The 13,507-nt window shown below is 34.4% G+C and overlaps 1 protein-coding gene across 1 annotated transcript in view; it reads left to right on the top strand.

The window, feature by feature from the left end:
* LOC133847425 (hormone receptor 4) overlaps window positions 1-13,507 on the top strand; it is a 56,589-nt gene that overhangs the window by 21,040 nt on the left and 22,042 nt on the right. The window contains exon 2 of the mRNA XM_062282456.1: window positions 2,231-2,263. The gene's annotated coding sequence lies outside the window, so the exon portion shown is untranslated. The remainder of the gene's footprint in view (window positions 1-2,230; window positions 2,264-13,507) is intronic.

Genomic DNA, 13,507 nt, shown 5'->3' on the forward strand with positions numbered 1-13,507 from the left:
GCATCAATGTATTTATTTTAATTATTATATTTAAGTAATAAACAAAATAAAAAACAATATATATTTGAGTGCTTTTTGTACAGTGCTAAAGAAAGGTATTAAGTTAAGTTTCAATAACTATTAATCTCAAATAAAATTAGCACAATAATGCATAATGTTCTCAATGAATAATGAAACAGAAGTTTTTAAGGTTTTATTAAATTTAAAGAATTTCTGCATAATCTCTGTAGCACTTTTGCATTAATAATCTTTCTTATGAAATTCAGAAGAGAACAAGTAAGAAAACTGCAGTCGAGTGTGCACGACTATAAGATACCCGTTATCCATTTTTCATAAGACAAATACAGTGCGGTATTATTCTTAAAATGCTTAAAATTCTTAAAATATGGCAAATAAATATTACGTAAAAATATTAATATATACCAATGTCCATATTAGGTTTATTCACATTATGCAACTTTTAAAATATACCATAGAGTACAAAATATATTAGATTGCCTGCCAAAGCAGCTGAGACCCAATTGTAGAAAGCGTTTTTGCAATACAAAAGTATTTCTTAAATAACTTCGACAATTTTTATTTGAAAACAATCAAGTTCTTAGGAATCATGGATTATTGTATGTACCAAAAATCAAATAATATTTTCAATTTGCGGGGTCTGAAGTGGGCGTGGAAAAAATTGAAAACAAACATTTCAAATACTGTCGAAGAAGATTTCTATCTCTATCAAGTATGGGGTTGGAAATACTTTCTTGTCTGTCTTTGACATAGATTTCCCGCAGGCACAAAATTAAAACACTCTTCTACCCTACAAGTAGCGGATATATGTTAAATATCAAAAGAAATGATTATGTTTCGTCAAAAAGTTTGCAGTGTTAGTGGAGTCGCAAGTGCTCGCATGAATACTCGCTAGTATTCAAGTACTCGCATTCGCACTCACATGCACTCGCTGAGTAGATGTTAGATTAAAGAGATCACAGTTAATTGTGCGCCTCTTGTGAGCGGCATTTCGCATTTACAGCAAGCTAACTCAACTAACTAACTAACCAACCAACTAACTAGCAGGCTGGGTAACTAACTAAGTTACTAACTAACAAAGTAAATGACTATCCCATGGCGCATGGCGAGTGTGTGAGTGTGTCAAGCCAGCGATGGGAATTGGGATGTAGATGAGGTTGGAGGTTGTAGGTTGGACTGTATATGTATGTGTGTGTGTGTGTGGGTGTGTGGGAAATGTGCAGTAAAAGTGCAGCAGCAGCAACAGCATCTTCTCCCATCGCGTTTTTGGCATTGTCTGCACTCGGTTGGCAGCGATCTCTTCTTCTCTGGGCATGACATGAGAATTAGGCACTAAAGCGCAGTCGCAAGAGTCGGAAGAGAGCGCTTTGTGCTAGATACGACGAGTATTCCTGGTAACGTCGCTGCTGCTGTTGTTATTGTTGTTGTCTTTTTCTATTGGGGTAACGTTCATCACGTTTGTCGATGCAATTTCACAGATAACTGTTTCTTCATGTTTGCCACTCGTGCGGTTGCATAATCCAACAGCAGCAGCGGCAGCAGCAGCCGCAACTAGCACCACTAAGAAAAAACACAAAAAAACAAAAACTTGAAACAAAAACAAAACAATGCAAGCGCTTTAAAATGCCGCAATTATCTAACAACAACAACACAAACTGAGACTTTAAGCCAATTGCTTCTATGGCTTTGGCAGCTTCCTCGCCAGCCAGCCAGCCAGCTAGCTAGACTTGCCAAATGTCTTTGTTGTTGCAAGCCATTCCCCCCGCCCCTTAATCCACCTCTCTCCCCGCCTATGTGGGTCACAGCTGTTGTTGTTGTTGTTGTTGCTGGGCTGCGCCAGCCAGAATATAATTGTTGTCGGTTTTATTTATTTTTGTAGACAATTTTTTAAATATTTCTTTTTGGGTTTTTGTTATTGTTTTTGTCTCTAGCGCTTTACGTGGGCCACTTTGCCATTTGCAATTGCAATTTTTTTTGTGTGTTGTGTTGTGTTGTCTTTTGTGTTTGTTTTTTGGGGCTTGTTATGACATTTTTTTCTTGTTGTTGTGCGCTGGTATTTATTTGATATTTGTTTTTCTACGCCGTGGCATTTGAATGATTGCCTGACATTTTGTCATTTGGCGATTGCATGCAGCAAAAATTAAGTAATACAAGTATTTTCAACAAATATCTTTTGATTAATCGTCTCGTTTTTGTTTTGTTTTACTTGCAGATATCAAAGGCACGCCACCAAATAGTGCAACTTGTGAGTAATGCATTTAAGTGTTTAAGTTATTTATCAACTAATTGATCAAGTATTTAAACTACAAATTCTACGATTTAACTTTACATCCAATCGAATCTAACTGCTCTTTGATGACAACAACAAACAGCTACGACAATGACAATTTATCATTTGTAAATGCTTTCCCAACAATGGCTGAAAAGTTCATTTGACAACTGGAAAAATGTTTGAAATGTCATTCAAGACAACAACAAGAAATGACAAGAAAGGAATGAAGAAAGAAACAAATGTGAAAAATTGTTTTATGCATATTTAAATGCATTTTGCATAAATTGTGGCATTGTCATGTTGTGCATTTCGCTGTTGTTGTTGTTGTTTGCTGTTGTTTATTGCATATTTTCACATGATTTCCAAAATGCATTCGACAAATGCGGCAACAACAGCAGCAGCAAATAATATTAAAAACAAATAATGCAACATTTTGTGCGCAACACAAAAGGCGCATTAAAATGACATACAAAATATTTGGGTCCTCATTTGTTGAAACAACCAACAACGACGACGACGACGACGTCGACGAGCGACAACAACGTGTAGAAAGCTAATGTTAATGAACCATTTTTCAAACACAACAACAATAGCAACAAATGGCTGAAAATGTGCGCTAAATGATAATCAAAAAACACACACAAAGCCAAACAAAACAAAACAAACAACAACAAAAATGCACAGCAGCAACAACGACAACAAAAGCAACGCTGCGCATTTAAATTGAAGTTCAGTTTTGTTTGAAAGACTACCAACAGGGCTAAGGGCAGCGGTCTAGGGAAAAAGGGGGGAGAGAGTAAGGGCAGTGACTGCGATTGCGACTGCGACTGCAACTGAGACAGAGACAGAGATGGAGACAGAGGAATGGAGCCACTTGATGGTGCGTCAAGTGGACACTTGAAAATCACTACAACAAATTAAAGCAACAAACACAATCAACTTGCACAACACATCATTTGATTTCCATTACTTGCTTATGAATTGTGAATACTCTAATGGTTGAAAGCGCACTTTGACTAGGCGCATAAGTTAGCCAGAATATCTACAATAAAATGCAATTTTATAAATCTCATTTAATGTTAAATAAAGCAACTTGATACTTATTTTTTCCTTAATACACGTCGCACAGAAGTTTGTCAGAAATATCATACCCAAAGTGACATTTTGTAAATCTTATTTTATAAGAAGCTTTTCATTAAATGAATCAATTCTTATAGCTTTGACTAAAGATCCACAACAAAATCACATGAATCTTTTAATAAAATTAATAGACTTGATTCTAATGATTATTACACTTAATGCTGAAAGTGCAGGTTGACTAGGTGCAGAAGTTTGTCAGAAATATCATTATAAAGGGGCATTTTATACATCTTATACATTAATGCCATAAGAATTGACTCATTTTATGTTAATCATTTAATGAAATAAATATAATTGATTTTTATGCTGAAAGTTGTTCAAATTTCAACAACAAAATGTCATTTAATAAATCTAAAAGTTGTTTCGAGAATTTACTTATTTTATGTACTAAAATCACAATTCGTCAATATAAAATCTACTTTAATATATTCATTTGAAATTGACTCATTTTTTGTTAATCTTTTAATTAAATGATTTAACTTGATGCTCATACTAATTTTGAAGTTCAAGGCTTTTGCCAGTACTTGAAAAAAAAAAATAAAATACATTCTTTTGTCTTATAACATTCAGCTCTGACTTTTGACTTTAAAACACAATTTATAAGCTTTTACTAAATGAATAAAATACAAATTAAGTTGCCATTTAATAAACTTTGGCATTTCTTATATGAATTTTTTTTTTATGGTCACCTGTCATATTTGGAAATATTTAAAATTCAATTGCAAACTCTGCAAACACCTGACAAAAGCACTCTACAAATGCCAACTACTTAAGTTACATTGCTGCCCAATTATCGCAAGCTGATGAAACACTCTTTTTTGGTTTTTGTTGTTTGTTTTTTATTTACAAGAGCATACCATATTTTGTCGAAGCACTCAACTTAACTTTCCACTCATGTCTTCAATTGCATTTTAACCTTCAACATTTCTCAATGAAATTTCATCAACAAAAACAAAAAAAAAAGAGCCAAAAAAATCCAAATCAATGTTGTCTGCAGTTGTGTTTGGCATTTCTGATTGACATCGCTGGCTGCCCAAACCAACCGACTGGATGTGATGTCTGTCTCGTGATTTTGTCGTAGACATTTCACCCCGCTCCCATTCCCCTCTCATCTCTACTCGCCTCCCCATCCCACGGGGGTATGTATGACATGAGATTTTTGTTGGTTTTGTTTTTTATGCCAATGACAGGCGGTGAAAGTTGTTAGCCTGTCATTTCGAGGCCTTGTTGAATGTTTAATTGCTCATTTGGCTTGTCCAACAGCATCTCCTTTAGCTGCTCCTACTTCGTCTTCATCGTGAGCTCCTTCTTCTTCATCATCGTCTTGTGCTGCTCTTGGCTGACCTTTGAGCTATGTACGTCCTTCACACAGAGAGCATTCCATTGATCAGGTGTTTAGCTATACACAATTCTGCAAGTTGTCGCCTTTCTCCTGCCACATTTTCGTTTTTGGGTAATTTTTCGTTAGTTTTCTGCGCAGCCATTTTTGGCTTGATTATGCGAGCATTCGAAACTGTCTGCCCGGTTAGTTGGCTATCTAACTAGCTGGCTCGCTGGCTGGCTGGCTGTCTGGCTGTCTGGGAAGCCCACATGCACTCGCAGCGATTGCATTTGGCGACGACTTTCATTGATTTGCTGGCGCACAGAAATGTGGAAAAGCAAACAAAAAAACACCAATGAAAACAAAAAAAAACCAAAAAACAAAACGTGCCCCAAAACGAAAACAGCAAACTACGAAATGCTGAAAAGCTGAAAACTGAAAACCTATCGAGACAATTTCACTTTTCATTGTCTCGCGACAGGCGCGACAGTTACCCATACCACCAAACCCCTCTCCCCTCCTCCCCCCTCTCATTTCACTCTTTCGAAAATCGTGGTCGATTTTAAATGCCCGCAAGTTTGTCGCCTAAGTCTTTTGTTTGCTAGCACACAATGTCCTGCGATTGTTTAGGGTTTTTTTATGGATTGCGGCTTCTGTTGCCATAGAAAGTTGTTTGCGCCGCTAAACGTGCTCTTAATTGGACAACAACAAAAACCACAACAAAATCACGGCTATAAATCAATGCGAACCTTATGCTGAGAATTTAATTAAACTCAAGTTTCTCGGTGCTAATTTGATCAATTTTGCAGCCGATAAAAATCACGTTATATGAATATTCAGGCACGCATATACATATTATATAACACCGCTTACCGCCTACGAAATTCAATTTATGTTGCTGCGGCTGATCAAATGGATAACACCAAAAATACTATTTACATTTTTTTCAACTAATCCATATTAAATTCGTTGAGCATTTACATAACTGAGGTTCCGTTATCATAATCGAAATGCGAGCTCATTAAGTCTGAATCAACATAGAGGGCAAGAGTTCAAAGTACGCTTGACTAGATTATCAGAAAGTGTGTTTCAAAAAATTTTAAATAGTTTAGATAAAATTAAACTGTCTTTTTAGGAAAATTATGTTCTTTTATAATTTAGCTATTATTCTATTTATAGTTTGCCCAACATTTTTTCACTTTTTGCTTTGTCTTGCTAATTTGTCGTTTACAGGGAGTGGAATTTTTTTCTCTGATTTCACTTGATAATTTCCCTACTGTCGACTTTAATTAATCATTACGTGCGAATCAAGTTCCATTTGAATACAACGTTATGTAATGCTGTGTTAAATGAATAACATTTAATTGCACAATTAGTAGATAGACCTACAAAAAAAAAAACCAACCCAAAGACATTCATCAGGCGACCGGCATCTGACAATTATGCTGTCATAATATTTTTTGTGTGGAATGATAAAACGTGTTATGGATACACGTATTATAAGAGATTTGCAGATAGTACTATACAATACTTGGTCCGTTAATTGCTGCTTCTGATCTTAAGAGTCATTAATTATGATATACGATTGCTGGCTCAATTGATGAATTTGGCTTGAGCACATATCTAATTCTTCTATATATAATTCTTTTTTGTGACTCACCTATTGACTGTCAGACAACTTAAATGCGAAATTAGCAGATATAGAAATAATGATAGCAACAGTTGAGGAAAGTATACGAAGCAAACTGAACTGTGAAGCTCTTCTGCCTGACGACGCCTACTTAGCAAGTCCGTTTTCACTAATATCACAGTCTACCAGGCACACAGAAACCAACATTTTTGGCAACGAATTTTTCAGACTTTTACACTAATCGATTACCAAGTGATTTCAATGCCAATTTCCAGCAGTTCTATATATCTGTATAGAATATTGCAATAAAATCTTAGAATCGACTGCCTTATTGCCTTTGCTATAAAGCACAACTACACTGAACAAAATTATCGAATCAAGATTCTTGTCTTAGTACAATAAACTTTTGGTCTAAAAAGTGAGTCAAGAACTTGAAAATCTTAAGGTTGGAGAACACATCTTGAAAACAAAACAAGTGCTTATTAATAAGAGGAAAAAATCTTATAGTTTTAACACTAACAATCTTATGATAAGATCAAAATTACATTTTTTTAAATGTATTTTTTTAAAATATTCAATTATGATAATTTCCTATTTATCGCATTCAGCTATTTTTCAGTTGTATGTTGATCAGTATTACTTACGAAAAACTTGTCACCGATTCGCATAGCATTTGAACCCAGGACAGAATCCTTATTCTGAAACTTCAATGAAGAATGGTTCAAGTAATTGAGCTATGAACGGAAACACTTAAAGCTAAATCAAAATTTTATTTACATTTCTATGGATTACAGAATTTTGTAATCAAAATCTCGTATTTTTTAATTTGAAAATCTGTCATTTTTAGACTAATGTTCTTAGTTTTAAGAATACGTTAAAGTGGTCTTATTTTAAGAACACAATTATTAAGACGAATGTTCTTCATTTTAGAAACTTGTCTTTTTTTCAGTGTATGCAATAACTTGAAAGCTTTAATTATCAAGTAATCGAATTCTCCAATTATTTTATATGTAAGAACAAAAAGTACTTGGGGGACCATTGAACCAAATGTGTGCGCTGACCAAATTTGTGAGCTTTTGAGGCGTGGCGTGGGCGTCAAATCGTGACTGTGCGGTGCGAGCAATCATTTTGTGGCTGTTAGCCGAGTTTACAGTTAGCAGCTAACATCGACGCATGCAAATTGCGTGCATGACAGCGACAAAAATACACAAAAAAAAACCAAAAAACACAAGTACTGAAGCCTACTGAGCTGATTGATTGGAAAGGCGCACACGCAGAGGGGATAGACGACAATTAACCTTGATTTGCAATCCAAGCCGAAAATGAAACAAAGAAAGAAAAGACAAGCAACAAAAGAGCAACAACTGAAAACTACAGCATACAAAAGCCGCCACAAAAGTCGTGCAAATGAAGTCATTTCAAGTACAAAGTAGAGGGGCACAACCAACAACAACAACAACAAAAATTCGTTTCAATTGAGGGCAAATATCATCGACCACAGCTCAACCGAGTGTTAAATGTGCCAAAAACATCTGAGAGGGGCAATCGGTGCTGGGGGGGGGAAGGGAACTTGATCAGTCTGGCGAACAGTCGAAAAGTCAGTCAGTCAGGTGTTAGAACTCCAGTTAACATTGCTTAGCGGAAATGGCCGACAAGCGGCCATAGATACTATTTTTTTCCTTTTTGATTTTTGGTTCAGCTCTTTACAGTTTGTTGCACAATAAGCCGAAAGTCTTGAGAACCGGTTGCAAAAAGCCCAAAAACGAAACCCAAACCAGAAGCCAATCTAAGCTGCTAATAGTCTTTAACTTTGAATAATTGCGAATTGTTTTTCTCTCTATTCCCGCATTTATTTTTTTTTGTTGTGTGCGAATAATTATTTATTTTTTTAACTAAACAAAAGACTTCTATTTTAGGAAAGCTTTTTTTTTGTTAGTTAACTGTATTGACATCACTTATTCACATATGATTCATATAACATCTCTATCCGGTTGAGTTGAATTACCATATCCAATCATTATGCCTGTCATCGAAGCATTTTATATGATTTTTATTTTGCTGTTATTTTAATTCAACAATTACAGTTTACGCTTGCCCCATCACATTTGATCAATTAATGCAAAGTATTGTTATACAAAGTTCTGTTTAAATAGCAATGCACTCGCAAAAAATCTTGTTTTGAGTTTATCAAATGCCAGCTACTGTATTAAGTACTATAAGAAACGCGTATTTCAGCTTGAAATTCACTTGAATTTCACTGGGATACATTTTAAATATTTAAAACGGGATTTGCTTTCACGATTTTATACATTCAATTGAAAATATTTTGCGCGCATGGCAGATAAATGTTGAACAACCTAAACAAAAACAAAAATAACAAAACAATTCAATTATAGAATGAAAAACCGGCTCTAAATCCTGACATGACATCAGCCGAGGTAAAGACATCAAAATGAAGAAAACAGCAAAAAAACACACACATCACAAAAACCCATCAACAGCCGAGCAAGCCAAACCAATAATCATCATCATTATCGGGCATCAATTTCTAAACACAAATGCCAAAATTAGCAACAACAACCACAACAACAAAAGCAACAAAAAATAGTGGATGTTAAGACATGTTTTTAATTTGCCGGCCGCCGCAAGGCAAATTGTTTAGCTGAAAAGAATCTTTAGTTGCTTCTACATATAGCCAACAAATCGTCTTAATTTTTGCCAGTGATGAAACGTAAATACCTCAGGCTCTTGACGGTGCGAAGTATGCGAGGGTTGCCTCTCAAGTTAGACGGTTAAATTTCACTTTACGTCAATAATTTATATTTAAATAAATTTCTTATTATTGTACATATTTTTTAAAGAAGAGAAAACTAACATTCGCACTAGCAAGATTTAAAATTCTTACATTAGGAAGCAAGAATAAAATTCCTGAATTTCTAATCTTTTCGATATTAAAATAAGAATTGTTCAACCTAAAAATTTTGTTTCAAGATTCTTTTTTAAGATCAAAAAGTCTTAAAATCATTATTTGCAATCTTCTTTTCAATCTAGAATAAAACATACTTGAAACAAGACTTTAATCTTAAAATAAGAAAAAAGTTAAGCATAAAAACCTTAATTAAGGACTTTTCCAACCTAAAAGTTTTATTTGAAGATTTTTTTTAAGATCGAATATACTCAAATATATCGCACCACACTTTTGAATGTAGATTTGTATTTGTATGGCATTTTTATTTCTTTTTGTGAATTTAAAATGTTATATTCTTTTAACTTTACAAATCTTTATTAAATTGATTAATTTCTTTTTAAAATTCCAAATTTCTGAACTCTTTAATGTAAATTTAAAATGTTATATTCTTTCAACTTTACAAATGTTTATTAAATTGATTAATCTATTTTAAAATTCAAAATTTCTGTGCTCTTTATAGTAACAATTTCTCAACTCTTATAGTTGATAGTGTGATATATGGAAACTCCACTAGACAAAAGGAGTTTCCATATATCACACTAATAATATGGTGCAACCCTCGCGCTTTGGTCTCTACACATGTGTAATGTACTTGTGCCTATGTCATGGTATCATCTTCATTTCTTGACGCTATCTACGTCGCAGCTGTTGCCTCTTCTCTCCTCTCTCCTCTCACTGGCATTGTCACTGAGTCTTTCTCCGTATGCTTGCTGCGCCTTTTTCCATAGTTGGCGTCTGGCTTTTTGGCTTTTGTCAATTCATTGTCAACAAGTCAGTGAACTTGTGTGGCGCACATACAAACATACATTCGCTCAAGAAGCTCAACAAGAAGAGGGCCAAAGAGGCCAGGCAACAGCAGCAGCAGCAAAGGCAGTCAACCAAATGGGCTATATACATAGTATATCGGGGTATACCGGAATACCATGCTTTGCTTTGCTGTGTGTGGAGGGGAGGGTGGTGAGGGAGGGGAGGCATGGTGTGGCTCTTTCTTTTACAAATAATTAACATAAATTAATAGGAAATGAGTAGAAAGAGCGCATGGCACACCAAGACAACGAGCCAAGCGAGCTGCTTACAGTTACAATGGCCCACAACAGAAATACATAAAGTTCGTGTCTTAAGTCTTTTGTTTTACTTTTTTTGTTTTTTTTTCAACGAAAATCTCTATTTTTTCTCTCTCTTATATTTCTGTTTTCCATATGCTATTTATAATGCACATGCATATAACTTATATATATAGTTGTATTTTTTTTTTTTTTTTGGGGCTGCAGCTAATATGGTTAAGTTGCATAAGCTCTCAACTGAAATTTCTCGCCCAGTTATTTATGAGGCGCCGCACAGAATGACGACGCGCAAAAAAAAAAACAAAAAAAAGAAAACAAGGTAGAAAAACGCAATTGCATTTGGATGCATTCATCGTGTAAGTCTTGGGCTCGGTGTCAGCCAACTAATCAGCACCTGTCATGCGTGCAACGCAATCAGGAAGCAATAACAACACACACATACACAGAGCTAAGCTCAGGTCTCAGTCTCAGTCTCAGTCCCAGTGGCAGTGGCAGTCGTAGACTCCACAGCCGTCTCCAGTTTCAGTTTCAGTGTTAACCATAATGCGGCCTGTGGCGGGGCCTAGCTGAAGCTAAAGCTGGAGCTCCTCCTGCTGCTGCTGTTGCTGTTGCTGCTGTTCCAGCCCACGATGTGATGTGATTAGGTATGGTTTTTTATGGGCTTACGTTGTACATGGAGTCATGTCATGATGTAATGTTTATATGGGGATAGGCCGGCCACAGTGAGCCAGCTAAAACGGCAAATAACTCTGACCCCACCCATCAATAGATAACTAATGGACTTTCGAACAAAACTTTGCCAGTTTCGTGTCTGTCTTCCTCACTCACTCACAACAACAGCAACAGCAAGAAATGAAAAAAAAAAAGAATTCTCTTAATGGGACTTTCGGTAATCAGTATTTAAAAAAAAAAAAAATCACATGTAATTGAAGTTGGAACGAAAATTAAACTTAAGAACTCTCGGACAGAGACTTTTTTTTATGGCACAACAGTTATAAGTAATAATGCAATAATGCATGACATTCAGTTCATTGAATAATGACCACAAAAAAAATAATCTTCAAGTCATGTTTGCTTCTTGCCAAATAAAAATGAAGAAATTAAATAATATAAACCAAAAAATATTTACAGAATGTTACGACAACAAATACGAAACGAAACCTTTTAAGTAAATAGTTAGTAAACAGAATTGGATTAAAAAAAAAAAATTAAAAAAACTTATAAAAACAAAGAACTATGATAATATAAAATATGAAACGAATTAAAAAAATAATTGCAGTGTGACAAAAAATTGTAAAGGAAATCTTTAAAATAAATATAGTAAGTAGTAGTATTGCATATTTAAAAGACTTATAAAAATATTGAAAAATTATAATATAACAAAAATAAAAATACAAAAAATATCTAATAACAACATTTTGCAAAAGAAATCTTTAAATAAATACTAAGAATCTAGTAAGCTGTATTGCATATTTAGAAGACTTATAACTACTGTGATAGTATAAAATAAAATAAAATAGCAAACAAATTTACTAGCGAAACCTTTTAAGTAAATATTAAAAATCTAGCAAACATATTTAAAAGACTTATTAGCACTCAACAGCCCTGAGAGTTCATCAACTCAGTTGCTTGACATAACACATTAGATCAAGTCAATGCAATTGCTTCGCTCATAGATCATTGATCCAGTCGATTGTTGGCTGGCATTTTAACTCATCGTATTTGTAGAAAATTAAAGAAATTAATGTTGTTAAACAGACAAATTTCTATTTATATAAAAGATTATTAAGTGAAAGTACCACGATCAGGAGAGTGAACGAGAGAGACAGAGAGAGAGAGAGACAGACACTGACAAATGCCAAGAAATCAATTTCTGTTTACTGACACGAGCAAATTTATTTGCAAAGTGTATGCCTCGTGTGTGCTGTATGAAGAGTGCTCCTAAGTGTCTACAAATAATATGCTATTTAAAAGTGTTTATTTATTGATTCATTATTAATTGCACAAGTGTGGTAGTGGTTGGCAGTAGTAATACATCTGTGTGGGATTAACGATTTTATACACACAAATTTTTTCACGATCGATTCGTTTGTTGTTTACCCGCACAATCAATAATAATCACGGCTAATATAAGTACAATCATCATAATGTTTAAATAATTATTAGACACGTATGTGTACAAAACAAAAAGCAAGTAAGAAAGCTACAGTGGAGTGTGCTCGGCTGCGAGATACCCGCCACTCATTTTGAATAGGATCACAACAGTGCGGTATTAATTTTAAAATATAATATACCGTAACATACTAAAAAATACTTGGTATACCAAGTGTTATATTTGGTATATTAATATACTGTTGCGTGATAGTACAGCTTTAATTTACAAATATACCGAATTGGTATACCGAAAAAATACTAAAAATATACTAAATGTTATATTTGGAATATTAGTATACTCTTACATACTATTATTTTAAAAGTATACTAAATAATATATCGAAAACTCTAAAAATATACCAAAGGCTACATTTGATATTTTAATATGGTACACCTTTCAAAATATACCAATGGCAATATTTGGTATATTAGTATAGTATTACATTAAAAATATTCCAAATGCAAAATATACCAGATTTTCAGGGGCAGGCAGACAGACATGATTATATCGTCTCTGCTGTTAGCATTGATCAAGAATATATATGCTTCCCTCCTTCTGCCCTTTACATACATTTCCTGCACACGCAAATTTATAATACCCTTCTAGCCTATGCGTAGCGGGTGTAAAAAGAGAGAGGAAAACAAAAGAACAGCAAGCAAGCAAGTTCGTTAAATGCAACAAAAGGCATTGAAAAATGGAAAATAAGCGATTATAATGAAACTTTCAAGATTTACTATTATACGTGAGACCCAAAATTAAATGTATCTCGGAAGTAGCTGGCGAATAGTTCCAGTTCACAACATTTTTGATGGGTTGAGCCATGATTATGCATGCACATAACGATTATTTTCTATGACACACTTGGATTTTTTAATATTAGACATGAGTGACACCTGATGCCATGTGATTAACTCCGCAGCTGACTTAATGATTGAGATG

The sequence above is a fragment of the Drosophila sulfurigaster genome, chromosome X, assembly GCF_023558435.1.
Source record: "Drosophila sulfurigaster albostrigata strain 15112-1811.04 chromosome X, ASM2355843v2, whole genome shotgun sequence".
Taxonomy (NCBI): domain Eukaryota; kingdom Metazoa; phylum Arthropoda; class Insecta; order Diptera; family Drosophilidae; genus Drosophila; species Drosophila sulfurigaster.